Source organism: Patiria miniata, unplaced genomic scaffold, assembly GCF_015706575.1.
Source record: "Patiria miniata isolate m_02_andy unplaced genomic scaffold, ASM1570657v1 HiC_scaffold_6, whole genome shotgun sequence".
Taxonomy (NCBI): Eukaryota; Metazoa; Echinodermata; class Asteroidea; order Valvatida; family Asterinidae; genus Patiria; species Patiria miniata.
In genome coordinates, this window is record NW_024037073.1 from 3,496,452 (window position 1) to 3,506,229 (window position 9,778).

A 9,778-nucleotide genomic window follows, 5' to 3' on the forward strand; every position below is an offset into this window, starting at 1 on the left:
ATGGCCAACCCCCCATATTGCAACGCACTAACAGCGCCCCCAGACAAAAAAGAAAAAGCCTACGGCACCTGGTATTCCCAGGCGGTCTCCCATCCAAGTACTAACCAAGCCCGACGTTGCTTAACTTCGGTGATCGGACGAGAACCGGTGTATTCAACGTAGTATGGTCGTAGGCGATGTAAACTTTCTTTTAGCCAGTTTTGAACCAAACTTGGCCGCCGCCGTTCCAAAAAAACCCAAAAAACTAAACAAATGTTGAACCCCAAAATGGCCAACCCCCCATATTGCAACGCACTAACAGCGCCCCCAGACAAAAAAGAAAAAGCCTACGGCACCTGGTATTCCCAGGCGGTCTCCCATCCAAGTACTAACCAAGCCCGACGTTGCTTAACTTCGGTGATCGGACGAGAACCGGTGTATTCAACGTAGTATGGTCGTAGGCGATGTAAACTTTCTTTTAGCCAGTTTTGAACCAAACTTGGCCGCCGCCGTTCCAAAAAAACCCAAAAAACTAAACAAATGTTGAACCCCAAAATGGCCAACCCCCCATATTGCAACGCACTAACAGCGCCCCCAGACAAAAAAGAAAAAGCCTACGGCACCTGGTATTCCCAGGCGGTCTCCCATCCAAGTACTAACCAAGCCCGACGTTGCTTAACTTCGGTGATCGGACGAGAACCGGTGTATTCAACGTAGTATGGTCGTAGGCGATGTAAACTTTCTTTTAGCCAGTTTTGAACCAAACTTGGCCGCCGCCGTTCCAAAAAAACCAAAAAACTAAACAAATGTTGAACCCCAAAATGGCCAACCCCCCATATTGCAACGCACTAACAGCGCCCCCAGACAAAAAAGAAAAAGCCTACGGCACCTGGTATTCCCAGGCGGTCTCCCATCCAAGTACTAACCAAGCCCGACGTTGCTTAACTTCGGTGATCGGACGAGAACCGGTGTATTCAACGTAGTATGGTCGTAGGCGATGTAAACTTTCTTTTAGCCAGTTTTGAACCAAACTTGGCCGCCGCCGTTCCAAAAAAAACAAAAAACTAAACAAATGTTGAACCCCAAAATGGCCAACCCCCCATATTGCAACGCACTAACAGCGCCCCCAGACAAAAAAGAAAAAGCCTACGGCACCTGGTATTCCCAGGCGGTCTCCCATCCAAGTACTAACCAAGCCCGACGTTGCTTAACTTCGGTGATCGGACGAGAACCGGTGTATTCAACGTAGTATGGTCGTAGGCGATGTAAACTTTCTTTTAGCCAGTTTTGAACCAAACTTGGCCGCCGCCGTTCCAAAAAAACCAAAAAACTAAACAAATGTTGAACCCCAAAATGGCCAACCCCCCATATTGCAACGCACTAACAGCGCCCCCAGACAAAAAAGAAAAAGCCTACGGCACCTGGTATTCCCAGGCGGTCTCCCATCCAAGTACTAACCAAGCCCGACGTTGCTTAACTTCGGTGATCGGACGAGAACCGGTGTATTCAACGTAGTATGGTCGTAGGCGATGTAAACTTTCTTTTAGCCAGTTTTGAACCAAACTTGGCCGCCGCCGTTCCAAAAAAACCAAAAAACTAAACAAATGTTGAACCCCAAAATGGCCAACCCCCCATATTGCAACGCACTAACAGCGCCCCCAGACAAAAAAGAAAAAGCCTACGGCACCTGGTATTCCCAGGCGGTCTCCCATCCAAGTACTAACCAAGCCCGACGTTGCTTAACTTCGGTGATCGGACGAGAACCGGTGTATTCAACGTAGTATGGTCGTAGGCGATGTAAACTTTCTTTTAGCCAGTTTTGAACCAAACTTGGCCGCCGCCGTTCCAAAAAAACCCAAAAAACTAAACAAATGTTGAACCCCAAAATGGCCAACCCCCCATATTGCAACGCACTAACAGCGCCCCCAGACAAAAAAGAAAAAGCCTACGGCACCTGGTATTCCCAGGCGGTCTCCCATCCAAGTACTAACCAAGCCCGACGTTGCTTAACTTCGGTGATCGGACGAGAACCGGTGTATTCAACGTAGTATGGTCGTAGGCGATGTAAACTTTCTTTTAGCCAGTTTTGAACCAAACTTGGCCGCCGCCGTTCCAAAAAAAACAAAAAACTAAACAAATGTTGAACCCCAAAATGGCCAACCCCCCATATTGCAACGCACTAACAGCGCCCCCAGACAAAAAAGAAAAAGCCTACGGCACCTGGTATTCCCAGGCGGTCTCCCATCCAAGTACTAACCAAGCCCGACGTTGCTTAACTTCGGTGATCGGACGAGAACCGGTGTATTCAACGTAGTATGGTCGTAGGCGATGTAAACTTTCTTTTAGCCAGTTTTGAACCAAACTTGGCCGCCGCCGTTCCAAAAAAACCCAAAAAACTAAACAAATGTTGAACCCCAAAATGGCCAACCCCCCATATTGCAACGCACTAACAGCGCCCCCAGACAAAAAAGAAAAAGCCTACGGCACCTGGTATTCCCAGGCGGTCTCCCATCCAAGTACTAACCAAGCCCGACGTTGCTTAACTTCGGTGATCGGACGAGAACCGGTGTATTCAACGTAGTATGGTCGTAGGCGATGTAAACTTTCTTTTAGCCAGTTTTGAACCAAACTTGGCCGCCGCCGTTCCAAAAAAACCAAAAAACTAAACAAATGTTGAACCCCAAAATGGCCAACCCCCCATATTGCAACGCACTAACAGCGCCCCCAGACAAAAAAGAAAAAGCCTACGGCACCTGGTATTCCCAGGCGGTCTCCCATCCAAGTACTAACCAAGCCCGACGTTGCTTAACTTCGGTGATCGGACGAGAACCGGTGTATTCAACGTAGTATGGTCGTAGGCGATGTAAACTTTCTTTTAGCCAGTTTTGAACCAAACTTGGCCGCCGCCGTTCCAAAAAAAACAAAAAACTAAACAAATGTTGAACCCCAAAATGGCCAACCCCCCATATTGCAACGCACTAACAGCGCCCCCAGACAAAAAAGAAAAAGCCTACGGCACCTGGTATTCCCAGGCGGTCTCCCATCCAAGTACTAACCAAGCCCGACGTTGCTTAACTTCGGTGATCGGACGAGAACCGGTGTATTCAACGTAGTATGGTCGTAGGCGATGTAAACTTTCTTTTAGCCAGTTTTGAACCAAACTTGGCCGCCGCCGTTCCAAAAAAACAAAAAACTAAACAAATGTTGAACCCCAAAATGGCCAACCCCCCATATTGCAACGCACTAACAGCGCCCCCAGACAAAAAAGAAAAAGCCTACGGCACCTGGTATTCCCAGGCGGTCTCCCATCCAAGTACTAACCAAGCCCGACGTTGCTTAACTTCGGTGATCGGACGAGAACCGGTGTATTCAACGTAGTATGGTCGTAGGCGATGTAAACTTTCTTTTAGCCAGTTTTGAACCAAACTTGGCCGCCGCCGTTCCAAAAAAACCCAAAAAACTAAACAAATGTTGAACCCCAAAATGGCCAACCCCCCATATTGCAACGCACTAACAGCGCCCCCAGACAAAAAAGAAAAAGCCTACGGCACCTGGTATTCCCAGGCGGTCTCCCATCCAAGTACTAACCAAGCCCGACGTTGCTTAACTTCGGTGATCGGACGAGAACCGGTGTATTCAACGTAGTATGGTCGTAGGCGATGTAAACTTTCTTTTAGCCAGTTTTGAACCAAACTTGGCCGCCGCCGTTCCAAAAAAACCCAAAAAACTAAACAAATGTTGAACCCCAAAATGGCCAACCCCCCATATTGCAACGCACTAACAGCGCCCCCAGACAAAAAAGAAAAAGCCTACGGCACCTGGTATTCCCAGGCGGTCTCCCATCCAAGTACTAACCAAGCCCGACGTTGCTTAACTTCGGTGATCGGACGAGAACCGGTGTATTCAACGTAGTATGGTCGTAGGCGATGTAAACTTTCTTTTAGCCAGTTTTGAACCAAACTTGGCCGCCGCCGTTCCAAAAAAACCCAAAAAACTAAACAAATGTTGAACCCCAAAATGGCCAACCCCCCATATTGCAACGCACTAACAGCGCCCCCAGACAAAAAAGAAAAAGCCTACGGCACCTGGTATTCCCAGGCGGTCTCCCATCCAAGTACTAACCAAGCCCGACGTTGCTTAACTTCGGTGATCGGACGAGAACCGGTGTATTCAACGTAGTATGGTCGTAGGCGATGTAAACTTTCTTTTAGCCAGTTTTGAACCAAACTTGGCCGCCGCCGTTCCAAAAAAAACAAAAAACTAAACAAATGTTGAACCCCAAAATGGCCAACCCCCCATATTGCAACGCACTAACAGCGCCCCCAGACAAAAAAGAAAAAGCCTACGGCACCTGGTATTCCCAGGCGGTCTCCCATCCAAGTACTAACCAAGCCCGACGTTGCTTAACTTCGGTGATCGGACGAGAACCGGTGTATTCAACGTAGTATGGTCGTAGGCGATGTAAACTTTCTTTTAGCCAGTTTTGAACCAAACTTGGCCGCCGCCGTTCCAAAAAAACCAAAAAACTAAACAAATGTTGAACCCCAAAATGGCCAACCCCCCATATTGCAACGCACTAACAGCGCCCCCAGACAAAAAAGAAAAAGCCTACGGCACCTGGTATTCCCAGGCGGTCTCCCATCCAAGTACTAACCAAGCCCGACGTTGCTTAACTTCGGTGATCGGACGAGAACCGGTGTATTCAACGTAGTATGGTCGTAGGCGATGTAAACTTTCTTTTAGCCAGTTTTGAACCAAACTTGGCCGCCGCCGTTCCAAAAAAACCAAAAAACTAAACAAATGTTGAACCCCAAAATGGCCAACCCCCCATATTGCAACGCACTAACAGCGCCCCCAGACAAAAAAGAAAAAGCCTACGGCACCTGGTATTCCCAGGCGGTCTCCCATCCAAGTACTAACCAAGCCCGACGTTGCTTAACTTCGGTGATCGGACGAGAACCGGTGTATTCAACGTAGTATGGTCGTAGGCGATGTAAACTTTCTTTTAGCCAGTTTTGAACCAAACTTGGCCGCCGCCGTTCCAAAAAAAACAAAAAACTAAACAAATGTTGAACCCCAAAATGGCCAACCCCCCATATTGCAACGCACTAACAGCGCCCCCAGACAAAAAAGAAAAAGCCTACGGCACCTGGTATTCCCAGGCGGTCTCCCATCCAAGTACTAACCAAGCCCGACGTTGCTTAACTTCGGTGATCGGACGAGAACCGGTGTATTCAACGTAGTATGGTCGTAGGCGATGTAAACTTTCTTTTAGCCAGTTTTGAACCAAACTTGGCCGCCGCCGTTCCAAAAAAACCAAAAAACTAAACAAATGTTGAACCCCAAAATGGCCAACCCCCCATATTGCAACGCACTAACAGCGCCCCCAGACAAAAAAGAAAAAGCCTACGGCACCTGGTATTCCCAGGCGGTCTCCCATCCAAGTACTAACCAAGCCCGACGTTGCTTAACTTCGGTGATCGGACGAGAACCGGTGTATTCAACGTAGTATGGTCGTAGGCGATGTAAACTTTCTTTTAGCCAGTTTTGAACCAAACTTGGCCGCCGCCGTTCCAAAAAAACCAAAAAACTAAACAAATGTTGAACCCCAAAATGGCCAACCCCCCATATTGCAACGCACTAACAGCGCCCCCAGACAAAAAAGAAAAAGCCTACGGCACCTGGTATTCCCAGGCGGTCTCCCATCCAAGTACTAACCAAGCCCGACGTTGCTTAACTTCGGTGATCGGACGAGAACCGGTGTATTCAACGTAGTATGGTCGTAGGCGATGTAAACTTTCTTTTAGCCAGTTTTGAACCAAACTTGGCCGCCGCCGTTCCAAAAAAACCAAAAAACTAAACAAATGTTGAACCCCAAAATGGCCAACCCCCCATATTGCAACGCACTAACAGCGCCCCCAGACAAAAAAGAAAAAGCCTACGGCACCTGGTATTCCCAGGCGGTCTCCCATCCAAGTACTAACCAAGCCCGACGTTGCTTAACTTCGGTGATCGGACGAGAACCGGTGTATTCAACGTAGTATGGTCGTAGGCGATGTAAACTTTCTTTTAGCCAGTTTTGAACCAAACTTGGCCGCCGCCGTTCCAAAAAAACAAAAAACTAAACAAATGTTGAACCCCAAAATGGCCAACCCCCCATATTGCAACGCACTAACAGCGCCCCCAGACAAAAAAGAAAAAGCCTACGGCACCTGGTATTCCCAGGCGGTCTCCCATCCAAGTACTAACCAAGCCCGACGTTGCTTAACTTCGGTGATCGGACGAGAACCGGTGTATTCAACGTAGTATGGTCGTAGGCGATGTAAACTTTCTTTTAGCCAGTTTTGAACCAAACTTGGCCGCCGCCGTTCCAAAAAAACCAAAAAACTAAACAAATGTTGAACCCCAAAATGGCCAACCCCCCATATTGCAACGCACTAACAGCGCCCCCAGACAAAAAAGAAAAAGCCTACGGCACCTGGTATTCCCAGGCGGTCTCCCATCCAAGTACTAACCAAGCCCGACGTTGCTTAACTTCGGTGATCGGACGAGAACCGGTGTATTCAACGTAGTATGGTCGTAGGCGATGTAAACTTTCTTTTAGCCAGTTTTGAACCAAACTTGGCCGCCGCCGTTCCAAAAAAACCCAAAAACTAAACAAATGTTGAACCCCAAAATGGCCAACCCCCCATATTGCAACGCACTAACAGCGCCCCCAGACAAAAAAGAAAAAGCCTACGGCACCTGGTATTCCCAGGCGGTCTCCCATCCAAGTACTAACCAAGCCCGACGTTGCTTAACTTCGGTGATCGGACGAGAACCGGTGTATTCAACGTAGTATGGTCGTAGGCGATGTAAACTTTCTTTTAGCCAGTTTTGAACCAAACTTGGCCGCCGCCGTTCCAAAAAAACCAAAAAACTAAACAAATGTTGAACCCCAAAATGGCCAACCCCCCATATTGCAACGCACTAACAGCGCCCCCAGACAAAAAAGAAAAAGCCTACGGCACCTGGTATTCCCAGGCGGTCTCCCATCCAAGTACTAACCAAGCCCGACGTTGCTTAACTTCGGTGATCGGACGAGAACCGGTGTATTCAACGTAGTATGGTCGTAGGCGATGTAAACTTTCTTTTAGCCAGTTTTGAACCAAACTTGGCCGCCGCCGTTCCAAAAAAAACAAAAAACTAAACAAATGTTGAACCCCAAAATGGCCAACCCCCCATATTGCAACGCACTAACAGCGCCCCCAGACAAAAAAGAAAAAGCCTACGGCACCTGGTATTCCCAGGCGGTCTCCCATCCAAGTACTAACCAAGCCCGACGTTGCTTAACTTCGGTGATCGGACGAGAACCGGTGTATTCAACGTAGTATGGTCGTAGGCGATGTAAACTTTCTTTTAGCCAGTTTTGAACCAAACTTGGCCGCCGCCGTTCCAAAAAAACCAAAAAACTAAACAAATGTTGAACCCCAAAATGGCCAACCCCCCATATTGCAACGCACTAACAGCGCCCCCAGACAAAAAAGAAAAAGCCTACGGCACCTGGTATTCCCAGGCGGTCTCCCATCCAAGTACTAACCAAGCCCGACGTTGCTTAACTTCGGTGATCGGACGAGAACCGGTGTATTCAACGTAGTATGGTCGTAGGCGATGTAAACTTTCTTTTAGCCAGTTTTGAACCAAACTTGGCCGCCGCCGTTCCAAAAAAACCCAAAAAACTAAACAAATGTTGAACCCCAAAATGGCCAACCCCCCATATTGCAACGCACTAACAGCGCCCCCAGACAAAAAAGAAAAAGCCTACGGCACCTGGTATTCCCAGGCGGTCTCCCATCCAAGTACTAACCAAGCCCGACGTTGCTTAACTTCGGTGATCGGACGAGAACCGGTGTATTCAACGTAGTATGGTCGTAGGCGATGTAAACTTTCTTTTAGCCAGTTTTGAACCAAACTTGGCCGCCGCCGTTCCAAAAAAAACAAAAAACTAAACAAATGTTGAACCCCAAAATGGCCAACCCCCCATATTGCAACGCACTAACAGCGCCCCCAGACAAAAAAGAAAAAGCCTACGGCACCTGGTATTCCCAGGCGGTCTCCCATCCAAGTACTAACCAAGCCCGACGTTGCTTAACTTCGGTGATCGGACGAGAACCGGTGTATTCAACGTAGTATGGTCGTAGGCGATGTAAACTTTCTTTTAGCCAGTTTTGAACCAAACTTGGCCGCCGCCGTTCCAAAAAAACCAAAAAACTAAACAAATGTTGAACCCCAAAATGGCCAACCCCCCATATTGCAACGCACTAACAGCGCCCCCAGACAAAAAAGAAAAAGCCTACGGCACCTGGTATTCCCAGGCGGTCTCCCATCCAAGTACTAACCAAGCCCGACGTTGCTTAACTTCGGTGATCGGACGAGAACCGGTGTATTCAACGTAGTATGGTCGTAGGCGATGTAAACTTTCTTTTAGCCAGTTTTGAACCAAACTTGGCCGCCGCCGTTCCAAAAAAACCCAAAAAACTAAACAAATGTTGAACCCCAAAATGGCCAACCCCCCATATTGCAACGCACTAACAGCGCCCCCAGACAAAAAAGAAAAAGCCTACGGCACCTGGTATTCCCAGGCGGTCTCCCATCCAAGTACTAACCAAGCCCGACGTTGCTTAACTTCGGTGATCGGACGAGAACCGGTGTATTCAACGTAGTATGGTCGTAGGCGATGTAAACTTTCTTTTAGCCAGTTTTGAACCAAACTTGGCCGCCGCCGTTCCAAAAAAACCCAAAAAACTAAACAAATGTTGAACCCCAAAATGGCCAACCCCCCATATTGCAACGCACTAACAGCGCCCCCAGACAAAAAAGAAAAAGCCTACGGCACCTGGTATTCCCAGGCGGTCTCCCATCCAAGTACTAACCAAGCCCGACGTTGCTTAACTTCGGTGATCGGACGAGAACCGGTGTATTCAACGTAGTATGGTCGTAGGCGATGTAAACTTTCTTTTAGCCAGTTTTGAACCAAACTTGGCCGCCGCCGTTCCAAAAAAACAAAAAACTAAACAAATGTTGAACCCCAAAATGGCCAACCCCCCATATTGCAACGCACTAACAGCGCCCCCAGACAAAAAAGAAAAAGCCTACGGCACCTGGTATTCCCAGGCGGTCTCCCATCCAAGTACTAACCAAGCCCGACGTTGCTTAACTTCGGTGATCGGACGAGAACCGGTGTATTCAACGTAGTATGGTCGTAGGCGATGTAAACTTTCTTTTAGCCAGTTTTGAACCAAACTTGGCCGCCGCCGTTCCAAAAAAACCAAAAAACTAAACAAATGTTGAACCCCAAAATGGCCAACCCCCCATATTGCAACGCACTAACAGCGCCCCCAGACAAAAAAGAAAAAGCCTACGGCACCTGGTATTCCCAGGCGGTCTCCCATCCAAGTACTAACCAAGCCCGACGTTGCTTAACTTCGGTGATCGGACGAGAACCGGTGTATTCAACGTAGTATGGTCGTAGGCGATGTAAACTTTCTTTTAGCCAGTTTTGAACCAAACTTGGCCGCCGCCGTTCCAAAAAAACCCAAAAAACTAAACAAATGTTGAACCCCAAAATGGCCAACCCCCCATATTGCAACGCACTAACAGCGCCCCCAGACAAAAAAGAAAAAGCCTACGGCACCTGGTATTCCCAGGCGGTCTCCCATCCAAGTACTAACCAAGCCCGACGTTGCTTAACTTCGGTGATCGGACGAGAACCGGTGTATTCAACGTAGTATGGTCGTAGGCGATGTAAACTTTCTTTTAG

The 9,778-nt window shown here is 48.1% G+C and overlaps 37 non-coding genes across 37 annotated transcripts; all 37 read right to left on the reverse strand.

Annotated features, from left to right (window-relative positions):
- Nucleotides 1-56: 56 nt before the first annotated feature.
- On the reverse strand, nt 57-175 carry LOC119744015. The gene has a single exon (XR_005273436.1). It is a non-coding gene; the product is annotated as a 5S ribosomal RNA (ribosomal RNA).
- Nucleotides 176-323: 148 nt separating this feature from the next.
- Nucleotides 324-442, reverse strand: LOC119744016. Its single transcript, XR_005273437.1, has one exon. It is a non-coding gene; the product is annotated as a 5S ribosomal RNA (ribosomal RNA).
- A 148-nt stretch (nt 443-590) lies between these two features.
- LOC119744018 lies at nt 591-709 on the reverse strand. The gene has a single exon (XR_005273439.1). It is a non-coding gene; the product is annotated as a 5S ribosomal RNA (ribosomal RNA).
- A 147-nt stretch (nt 710-856) lies between these two features.
- Nucleotides 857-975, reverse strand: LOC119744019. The gene has a single exon (XR_005273440.1). It is a non-coding gene; the product is annotated as a 5S ribosomal RNA (ribosomal RNA).
- A 147-nt stretch (nt 976-1,122) lies between these two features.
- On the reverse strand, nt 1,123-1,241 carry LOC119744020. Its single transcript, XR_005273441.1, has one exon. It is a non-coding gene; the product is annotated as a 5S ribosomal RNA (ribosomal RNA).
- A 147-nt stretch (nt 1,242-1,388) lies between these two features.
- On the reverse strand, nt 1,389-1,507 carry LOC119744021. Its single transcript, XR_005273442.1, has one exon. It is a non-coding gene; the product is annotated as a 5S ribosomal RNA (ribosomal RNA).
- Nucleotides 1,508-1,654: 147 nt separating this feature from the next.
- LOC119744023 lies at nt 1,655-1,773 on the reverse strand. Its single transcript, XR_005273443.1, has one exon. It is a non-coding gene; the product is annotated as a 5S ribosomal RNA (ribosomal RNA).
- A 148-nt stretch (nt 1,774-1,921) lies between these two features.
- LOC119744024 lies at nt 1,922-2,040 on the reverse strand. The gene has a single exon (XR_005273444.1). It is a non-coding gene; the product is annotated as a 5S ribosomal RNA (ribosomal RNA).
- Nucleotides 2,041-2,187: 147 nt separating this feature from the next.
- On the reverse strand, nt 2,188-2,306 carry LOC119744025. The gene has a single exon (XR_005273445.1). It is a non-coding gene; the product is annotated as a 5S ribosomal RNA (ribosomal RNA).
- A 148-nt stretch (nt 2,307-2,454) lies between these two features.
- LOC119744026 lies at nt 2,455-2,573 on the reverse strand. The gene has a single exon (XR_005273446.1). It is a non-coding gene; the product is annotated as a 5S ribosomal RNA (ribosomal RNA).
- A 147-nt stretch (nt 2,574-2,720) lies between these two features.
- On the reverse strand, nt 2,721-2,839 carry LOC119744027. The gene has a single exon (XR_005273447.1). It is a non-coding gene; the product is annotated as a 5S ribosomal RNA (ribosomal RNA).
- A 147-nt stretch (nt 2,840-2,986) lies between these two features.
- On the reverse strand, nt 2,987-3,105 carry LOC119744028. The gene has a single exon (XR_005273448.1). It is a non-coding gene; the product is annotated as a 5S ribosomal RNA (ribosomal RNA).
- A 146-nt stretch (nt 3,106-3,251) lies between these two features.
- On the reverse strand, nt 3,252-3,370 carry LOC119744030. The gene has a single exon (XR_005273450.1). It is a non-coding gene; the product is annotated as a 5S ribosomal RNA (ribosomal RNA).
- A 148-nt stretch (nt 3,371-3,518) lies between these two features.
- Nucleotides 3,519-3,637, reverse strand: LOC119744031. The gene has a single exon (XR_005273451.1). It is a non-coding gene; the product is annotated as a 5S ribosomal RNA (ribosomal RNA).
- A 148-nt stretch (nt 3,638-3,785) lies between these two features.
- LOC119744032 lies at nt 3,786-3,904 on the reverse strand. Its single transcript, XR_005273452.1, has one exon. It is a non-coding gene; the product is annotated as a 5S ribosomal RNA (ribosomal RNA).
- Nucleotides 3,905-4,052: 148 nt separating this feature from the next.
- LOC119744033 lies at nt 4,053-4,171 on the reverse strand. The gene has a single exon (XR_005273453.1). It is a non-coding gene; the product is annotated as a 5S ribosomal RNA (ribosomal RNA).
- A 147-nt stretch (nt 4,172-4,318) lies between these two features.
- On the reverse strand, nt 4,319-4,437 carry LOC119744034. The gene has a single exon (XR_005273454.1). It is a non-coding gene; the product is annotated as a 5S ribosomal RNA (ribosomal RNA).
- A 147-nt stretch (nt 4,438-4,584) lies between these two features.
- Nucleotides 4,585-4,703, reverse strand: LOC119744035. The gene has a single exon (XR_005273455.1). It is a non-coding gene; the product is annotated as a 5S ribosomal RNA (ribosomal RNA).
- A 147-nt stretch (nt 4,704-4,850) lies between these two features.
- LOC119744036 lies at nt 4,851-4,969 on the reverse strand. Its single transcript, XR_005273456.1, has one exon. It is a non-coding gene; the product is annotated as a 5S ribosomal RNA (ribosomal RNA).
- Nucleotides 4,970-5,116: 147 nt separating this feature from the next.
- LOC119744037 lies at nt 5,117-5,235 on the reverse strand. Its single transcript, XR_005273457.1, has one exon. It is a non-coding gene; the product is annotated as a 5S ribosomal RNA (ribosomal RNA).
- A 147-nt stretch (nt 5,236-5,382) lies between these two features.
- LOC119744039 lies at nt 5,383-5,501 on the reverse strand. Its single transcript, XR_005273458.1, has one exon. It is a non-coding gene; the product is annotated as a 5S ribosomal RNA (ribosomal RNA).
- A 147-nt stretch (nt 5,502-5,648) lies between these two features.
- On the reverse strand, nt 5,649-5,767 carry LOC119744040. Its single transcript, XR_005273459.1, has one exon. It is a non-coding gene; the product is annotated as a 5S ribosomal RNA (ribosomal RNA).
- A 147-nt stretch (nt 5,768-5,914) lies between these two features.
- On the reverse strand, nt 5,915-6,033 carry LOC119744042. The gene has a single exon (XR_005273461.1). It is a non-coding gene; the product is annotated as a 5S ribosomal RNA (ribosomal RNA).
- Nucleotides 6,034-6,179: 146 nt separating this feature from the next.
- On the reverse strand, nt 6,180-6,298 carry LOC119744043. The gene has a single exon (XR_005273462.1). It is a non-coding gene; the product is annotated as a 5S ribosomal RNA (ribosomal RNA).
- A 147-nt stretch (nt 6,299-6,445) lies between these two features.
- LOC119744044 lies at nt 6,446-6,564 on the reverse strand. Its single transcript, XR_005273463.1, has one exon. It is a non-coding gene; the product is annotated as a 5S ribosomal RNA (ribosomal RNA).
- A 147-nt stretch (nt 6,565-6,711) lies between these two features.
- Nucleotides 6,712-6,830, reverse strand: LOC119744045. The gene has a single exon (XR_005273464.1). It is a non-coding gene; the product is annotated as a 5S ribosomal RNA (ribosomal RNA).
- A 147-nt stretch (nt 6,831-6,977) lies between these two features.
- LOC119744046 lies at nt 6,978-7,096 on the reverse strand. The gene has a single exon (XR_005273465.1). It is a non-coding gene; the product is annotated as a 5S ribosomal RNA (ribosomal RNA).
- Nucleotides 7,097-7,243: 147 nt separating this feature from the next.
- Nucleotides 7,244-7,362, reverse strand: LOC119744047. The gene has a single exon (XR_005273466.1). It is a non-coding gene; the product is annotated as a 5S ribosomal RNA (ribosomal RNA).
- Nucleotides 7,363-7,509: 147 nt separating this feature from the next.
- On the reverse strand, nt 7,510-7,628 carry LOC119744048. The gene has a single exon (XR_005273467.1). It is a non-coding gene; the product is annotated as a 5S ribosomal RNA (ribosomal RNA).
- A 148-nt stretch (nt 7,629-7,776) lies between these two features.
- On the reverse strand, nt 7,777-7,895 carry LOC119744049. The gene has a single exon (XR_005273468.1). It is a non-coding gene; the product is annotated as a 5S ribosomal RNA (ribosomal RNA).
- Nucleotides 7,896-8,042: 147 nt separating this feature from the next.
- LOC119744050 lies at nt 8,043-8,161 on the reverse strand. Its single transcript, XR_005273469.1, has one exon. It is a non-coding gene; the product is annotated as a 5S ribosomal RNA (ribosomal RNA).
- Nucleotides 8,162-8,308: 147 nt separating this feature from the next.
- On the reverse strand, nt 8,309-8,427 carry LOC119744051. The gene has a single exon (XR_005273470.1). It is a non-coding gene; the product is annotated as a 5S ribosomal RNA (ribosomal RNA).
- A 148-nt stretch (nt 8,428-8,575) lies between these two features.
- Nucleotides 8,576-8,694, reverse strand: LOC119744053. The gene has a single exon (XR_005273472.1). It is a non-coding gene; the product is annotated as a 5S ribosomal RNA (ribosomal RNA).
- Nucleotides 8,695-8,842: 148 nt separating this feature from the next.
- LOC119744055 lies at nt 8,843-8,961 on the reverse strand. The gene has a single exon (XR_005273473.1). It is a non-coding gene; the product is annotated as a 5S ribosomal RNA (ribosomal RNA).
- Nucleotides 8,962-9,107: 146 nt separating this feature from the next.
- LOC119744056 lies at nt 9,108-9,226 on the reverse strand. Its single transcript, XR_005273474.1, has one exon. It is a non-coding gene; the product is annotated as a 5S ribosomal RNA (ribosomal RNA).
- Nucleotides 9,227-9,373: 147 nt separating this feature from the next.
- Nucleotides 9,374-9,492, reverse strand: LOC119744057. The gene has a single exon (XR_005273475.1). It is a non-coding gene; the product is annotated as a 5S ribosomal RNA (ribosomal RNA).
- Nucleotides 9,493-9,640: 148 nt separating this feature from the next.
- On the reverse strand, nt 9,641-9,759 carry LOC119744058. Its single transcript, XR_005273476.1, has one exon. It is a non-coding gene; the product is annotated as a 5S ribosomal RNA (ribosomal RNA).
- Nucleotides 9,760-9,778: the final 19 nt, after the last annotated feature.